Raw genomic sequence first — 6,029 nt, forward strand, 5'->3', positions numbered from 1 at the left:
CGCAAATCAAAAGGTATCTATATTTTTTCCACTTGACAAAATTTTCTGGAAAGTTATGCTTCTAAAATTAAAATTGTCGTGCATGCACTATTATAGCCCCAATAATATTTATAAAATATTAGTGCTTTCTAGCCCCGATGCAAGAAGTACTTAATAAAGAGTTTAATATTGATAAAAATACAATCAAATACTTACCAATTATATCTATACAATATATATATGTATATTTATTGAATCAACGAACTTTTACAACAGTTTTGACTGACACTTATTTCAAATTAACACCAACTGAATGATGTGAAACACTACAGAAGTTGCGATGGGCCAATTAGGTGAGAATAACTGCGTTGTTTAGTGAGTTTTTAAAATGTCCGGGGTTCCCCGCGGCAGACGGCACGCTCCGCGGTGAACCCAGGACGAAATTTACTTGACGCCAATCACCCAGTTGATATTTTGGTCTCATCAAACGAAATTATACTTAATAATTATTTACCGCAATTATTTAAGAATTGCATTTTTTGTTAAATTTGGCACTGATATCTAGCATTGCATTTAAATGGCCTGGGGCGAAAGAGTTAAAGTCGTGTGGAGTCCATTTTCAAATTGCCCCCCTTAACTATCGAATTGCCCCACATTGGGAAACACTGGGATAGAGCGTTGGACTGGGATGCGGAGGACCCAGGTTCGAGACCCCAAGGTCGCCAGCTTGAGCGTGGGTTCATCTGGTTTGAGCAAAACTCACCAACTTGGACCCAAGGCCCCTGGTTTAAGCAAGGGGTCACTCACACTCGGTCTGCTATAGCCCCACGGTCAAGGCACATATGAGAAAGCAATCAATGAACAACTAATGTGTTGCAACGAAAAACTGATGATTGATGCTTCTCATCTCTCTCTGTTCCTGTCTGTCTGTCCCTAGCTATCCCTCTTTCTGACTCTCCCTCTGTCTCTGTAAATAAATAAAATTCTTTAAGGGTTTTTCTTTAAAAAAAAAAAAAAATTGGTGTTGTCCCGGAGGACAGTTGTGATTGGCTCCAGCCACCCACAACCATGAACATGAGCGGTAGGAAATGAATGGATAGTAATACATGAGAATGTTTTATATTTTTAATGTTATTATTTTTTTATTAAGGATTTGTCTGCGAGCCAGATGCAGCCATCAAAAAAGCCACATTTGGCTTGCGAGCCATAGGTTCCCGACCCCTGCTCTATCCACTGCTCCACCACAGGCCAGGCCAGACTCCACTGTCTTTAATATGTGTTTTCATAATGACATCCTCATTCTCTATAATTAGGGCTCATGAAAGGTTGTTTGTGGACCTGGTAGGTGTCACAGGTTGGGGTTCCAGGAAAACCTACTGTGAGATTTCTGAGCAGTGGGTTTGTTGAGGAATGCTGAAAGAACAGCACTGGGCAGGGGAGGAGCTGCTAAGCGGGGTCAGCAGTCAATCCTCGGGTCTGTGGAGCTGGAATGGACCTTCAGAGATGCTCCTCACACACACCCCTTACGGGAGCCTGGGCTTTATCCCCAGCCCCAAACCACCAGCCAGTGGATGCCAGCTGCCCTTGTGAAGGGGCTAGAAGCCATTCCGTTGAAAATGTCTACCACCAACACTCCCTAGGTGTGGGAGAATGAGAACCTCAGTCCTCAAGGGGGAATTCTGGGCAGCACACCACAACATCTCCTGTTTTTGGCATCTGATGCTGCCTCTTGCAGAAGCTACCTGGATTAGAAACGGTGAAACAATGTCACCTTCTCAGTCTTGTTTTCCTCGTATTAAAAGCTAATGGAAAAATGCCTCCGTACTTCCTGCAGATGATATCATGGTTTTTTTAAAAAAAATTGATTTCTGATATATATTTTTCATGCTGTAGTAGAGCTTGCTGAGGCATGAGCCTCTCAGGTACAAAGACTAAGCATTTCCTATGTTGAATGCTCCAAAAATTCTTGGCACAATTGGTGATTATTTACTCCAACACATCAAAAGCCATTAGTGACTTTTATTTTGTTTAGAAAAAGAATAAATACTATTTTCTGAACATAGCCTCTTGGCAGGAAGAAAATGTATAATCGACTATAAAGAAGTTTCAAGACTTATATTTTTGCCTGACTTCGTCTCCTTTTGCATTCTGTAACACTAAGACTCTTCCTGTCTTTCCAGTTTCAGCTAAAGGATTCACTTACCCCCCTTATACAGTACTCATTTGCCTAACTCGACTGCCTCAGTCTTTTGGATGTATTCCCTCTTCTTCATGCTGCAGACCAAGCTGTCGTCATGTCTCACCTAGCTTAATGCAACAGACTGAGGGTGGGGTTCCTTCTCTGAGATGCATCTTCCACACATGGCTGCCGGATTGAGTTTGTGGAAACGCTAAACATGCCTCTACCAACCTGTTAAAATCTGAAGTTGTTAGCCCACCATATAAGGCCTTTGATGATATGGCCTCAGTCTGCTGCTCGGTCTGAGTGCTGAGCACATACTCCATGTAGAAAGCTGGCCTGCTCCTTCTTGCCTTACTGGTTGGTCTCTCATGCTTTCCCCCACTTCCCTACCTGGATGAGTATCTTTAAAGGTCCAGTTCAATGGAGCCCTGATGACTGCTCGCCACCTTTCACAGGCAGAGCAACTTGCGCCTCTCTTCTTCTCCATTAGTATTTTTACATCTAGTAAGAGCATCCTGGACTATTAGTGTTTAGAACAGAGCTCCTCTAGGCATCACATCTAAAGGGCAGCGATGACGTCTTGTTCTTTGCATCTTAGCACTTGGCAAGGTGTGCCTGGCACTAGTAGAATTGAAAACATGGAGGAAGCAAACTTGATAGTAGGGAAGATTATATTTTGCTTTGGAGGGTCTTCTAGAGATTTCTTGTAATTAGTGTTATATTTCTCTGACACATGGACACATGACATCAGTTTCTTCACAGGTTATTACTGTAGTAAGATACAAAGAGTTGATGTTTTGAAGCATTTTCTTGGTAGAGAGAACTTTTGATTAGTGGTGTGTCTCTTTGCAGGCAGTTGAAAGTGATTTTTACATCTATGTTTGCTAGTAAGGATGTAGATAGGAAAAACAGGATGGTAACAGCTCTATTATGAGCAATTTAATCAATGTATCTCTGGTTAATTTTTTTTCAGTGTTACTGATTAGCTGCCCAATCCAATGCTTTCTCCACAGGCAAAGTGAGGTAGAACCAATTAACCCACCAGTCAATGGAAGAACAAAACTCATGCAACTGAGACAAGAAAGTGGCTACAATTTATAGCTCTATGTGGCCATTTGTCTTGTGGTTTATGAAAAGTATTTAACACAGAGCCCATGTTCATTTACTTTCTTTTGCTATGACTTATAAAGTGCCAAAGGGAAAGTCATGTTACTTTCATCTGTCCCATCTGGGGGGGAAAAAAGAGGATATTTCCCTGTATGCTCATCAGACAAACAAGTTAATGTGACTATAATAACTGCTTCTAACAGTTTGTGAGCCCAGATTAAATGGTCATGGGCTTTGGGGGTTGTAACTGACATTCTGTTTTGTCTTACTGTTTTTATTTTGCATTGCGCTCAGATCTCTACTTTATGATCAAAGGAAGACATGTCACCATGCTTGGCCTGCCCATGAGAAAGCACACGGACCTGGGCCCTGAAGTTCTAGTATGGATTCTGCCTTTCGCCAGCTGTGAGGCCTGCAGGGGGAAGACCTTCACTCTGGTGAGCCCACATTTTCCAATCTCTGTTTCCTTGCAGCCCCGACACTCTGTGATTCTTAAATTTATTGGAAGTCAAGAAAGCTGGCCCTGGGCCCTGGCCGGTTGGCTCAGCAGTAGAGCGTCAGCCTAGCGTGCGGAGGACCCGGGTTCGATTCCCGGCCAGGGCACACAGGAGAAGCACCCATTTGCTTCTCCACCCCTCCGCCGCGCTTTCCTCTCTGTCTCTCTCTTCCCCTCCTGCAGCCAAGGCTCCATTGGAGCAAAGATGGCCCGGGCGCTGGGGATGGCTCTGTGGCCTCTGCCCCAGGTGCTAGAGTGGCTCTGGTCGCAACATGGCGACGCCCAGGATGGGCAGAGCATCGCCCCCTGGTGGGCAGAGCGTCGCCCCATGGTGGGCGTGCTGGGCGGATCCCGGTCGGGCGCATGCGGGAGTCTGTCTGACTGTCTCTCCCTGTTTCCAGCTTCAGAAAAATGAAAAAAAAAAAAAAAAAAAAAAAAGGAAGCTGGCCCTGGCCGGTTGGCTCAGTGGTAGAGCGTTGGCCTGGCGTGCAGGAGTCCTGGGTTTGATTCCCGGCCAGGGCACACAGGAGAAGCGCCCATCTGCTTCTCCACCCCTCCCCCTCCCCTTCCTCTCTGTCTCTCTCTTCCCCTCCCGCAGCCAAGGCTCCATTGGAGCAAAGTTGGCCCGGGCGCTGAGGATGACTCTGTGGCCTCTGCCTCAGGCACTAGAACGGCTCTGGTTGCAACAGAGCTACGCCCCAGATGGGCAGAGCATCGCCCCCTGGTGGGCGTGCCAGGTGGATCCCGGTCGGGCATAAGCGGGAGTCTGTCTGACTGCCTCCCCGTTTCTGGCTTCGGAAAAATACAAAAAAAAAAAAAGCTGACATATGGTCTTTCCTAATTAATCCAGTCCATAGACTGGATCCCACCCTCATCTCTCCTTCCTCTGCATTTCTACTGAGGTGTATCAGGGATACATAGTCTAGCCCAGGGGGAGTCAACCTTTTTATAACTACTGCCCACTTTTGTATCTCTGTTAGTAGTAAAATTTTCTAACAGCCCACCAGTTCCACAGTAATGGTGATTTATAAAGTAGGGAAGTAACTTGACTTTATAATTTTTTTTTTTACTTTATGAAATTTATAAAGCAGAGTTACAGCAAGTTAAAGCATATAATAATAATTACCAAGTACTTTATGTCGGATTTTTGCTAAGTCTGGCAGAATAAATCTTTATAAAACAACTTACTATAGTTAAATCTATCTTTTTATTTATACTTTGGTTGCTCCGCTACCGCCCACCATGAAAGCTGGAACGCCCACTAGTGGGCAGTAGGGACCAGGTTGAATACCACTGGTCTAACCCATATTAATCCTCTGCTGGTAAACTCTAATAAAGGATTTCTATGTACAAAATCCCATTGCATGCCCGCTCTCCCCACCCACCCTACTCTGGCCAACTCCCAGTCCTAGGCATTTGTTCTAGACTCAGTACATTGTTGGCTAAAGGAGGAAGCTCAGAGACTCTATAGCTATCTCTTAAGAATTGACTTCTCCTTTTACTTTACAAAGAAAAGAAAGGTCATTTGGCAACAACTTCCTTTGATAATTTCCCTCTCCAGCGCATGCATCTAAAATTATTTGTGTTGATTTGTGCTTGAAAAGATTTTTTAAATGACTGTATTAAAATTTAAATCATGTATACAACCAAAGCATCATTTAAAAGTTAAAAACAAGCCACAGACCATAAGACTATATTTGTAATAAAGAATTAGTTGCCAGAATATTTTTTAAATGCTGTATATTACTAAGAAAACAGATAAATAACCCAAAGGAAGAGTAGAAAGAACAAGGAGGAAGAATCAGAGGAAGAGAAGATATGAACAAACAATTTACAACAGAAAGAACCCCAAATGGCCAATAAACATGTAAAAAATACTCAGAATTATAAGTAATCAGGGATATATCAACAAAGGATGGAATAAAATGTAAGAGTCTGAAAAACACCCAGAAGATGGGAACACTCGTGCAGAGCTCATGAGTGTTATATCCACATTGGAGAGCAAGTTGGCATTATCTGGTAAGTTGAAGGAAGGCACCCCTCACAGATCAGCAGTCCCGCTCTGACAGAGCTCTTGTGTGTGTAATGAGACACATCCAATTTATTACAGCTTTGATTTTAAAAGCAAAAAAAAAAAAGCCTTAAAAAATCACAACCCGAATGTTTACCAATGGAAAAATGGAGGGAAAGAATGTGGTACGCTTAAGTCTACAGATGAATAAATATTCATGAAATTAATAAAAATGAATGAAATAGAGGTACATG

The sequence above is a fragment of the Saccopteryx bilineata genome, chromosome 7 (genome assembly GCF_036850765.1).
Source record: "Saccopteryx bilineata isolate mSacBil1 chromosome 7, mSacBil1_pri_phased_curated, whole genome shotgun sequence".
Taxonomy (NCBI): domain Eukaryota; kingdom Metazoa; phylum Chordata; class Mammalia; order Chiroptera; family Emballonuridae; genus Saccopteryx; species Saccopteryx bilineata.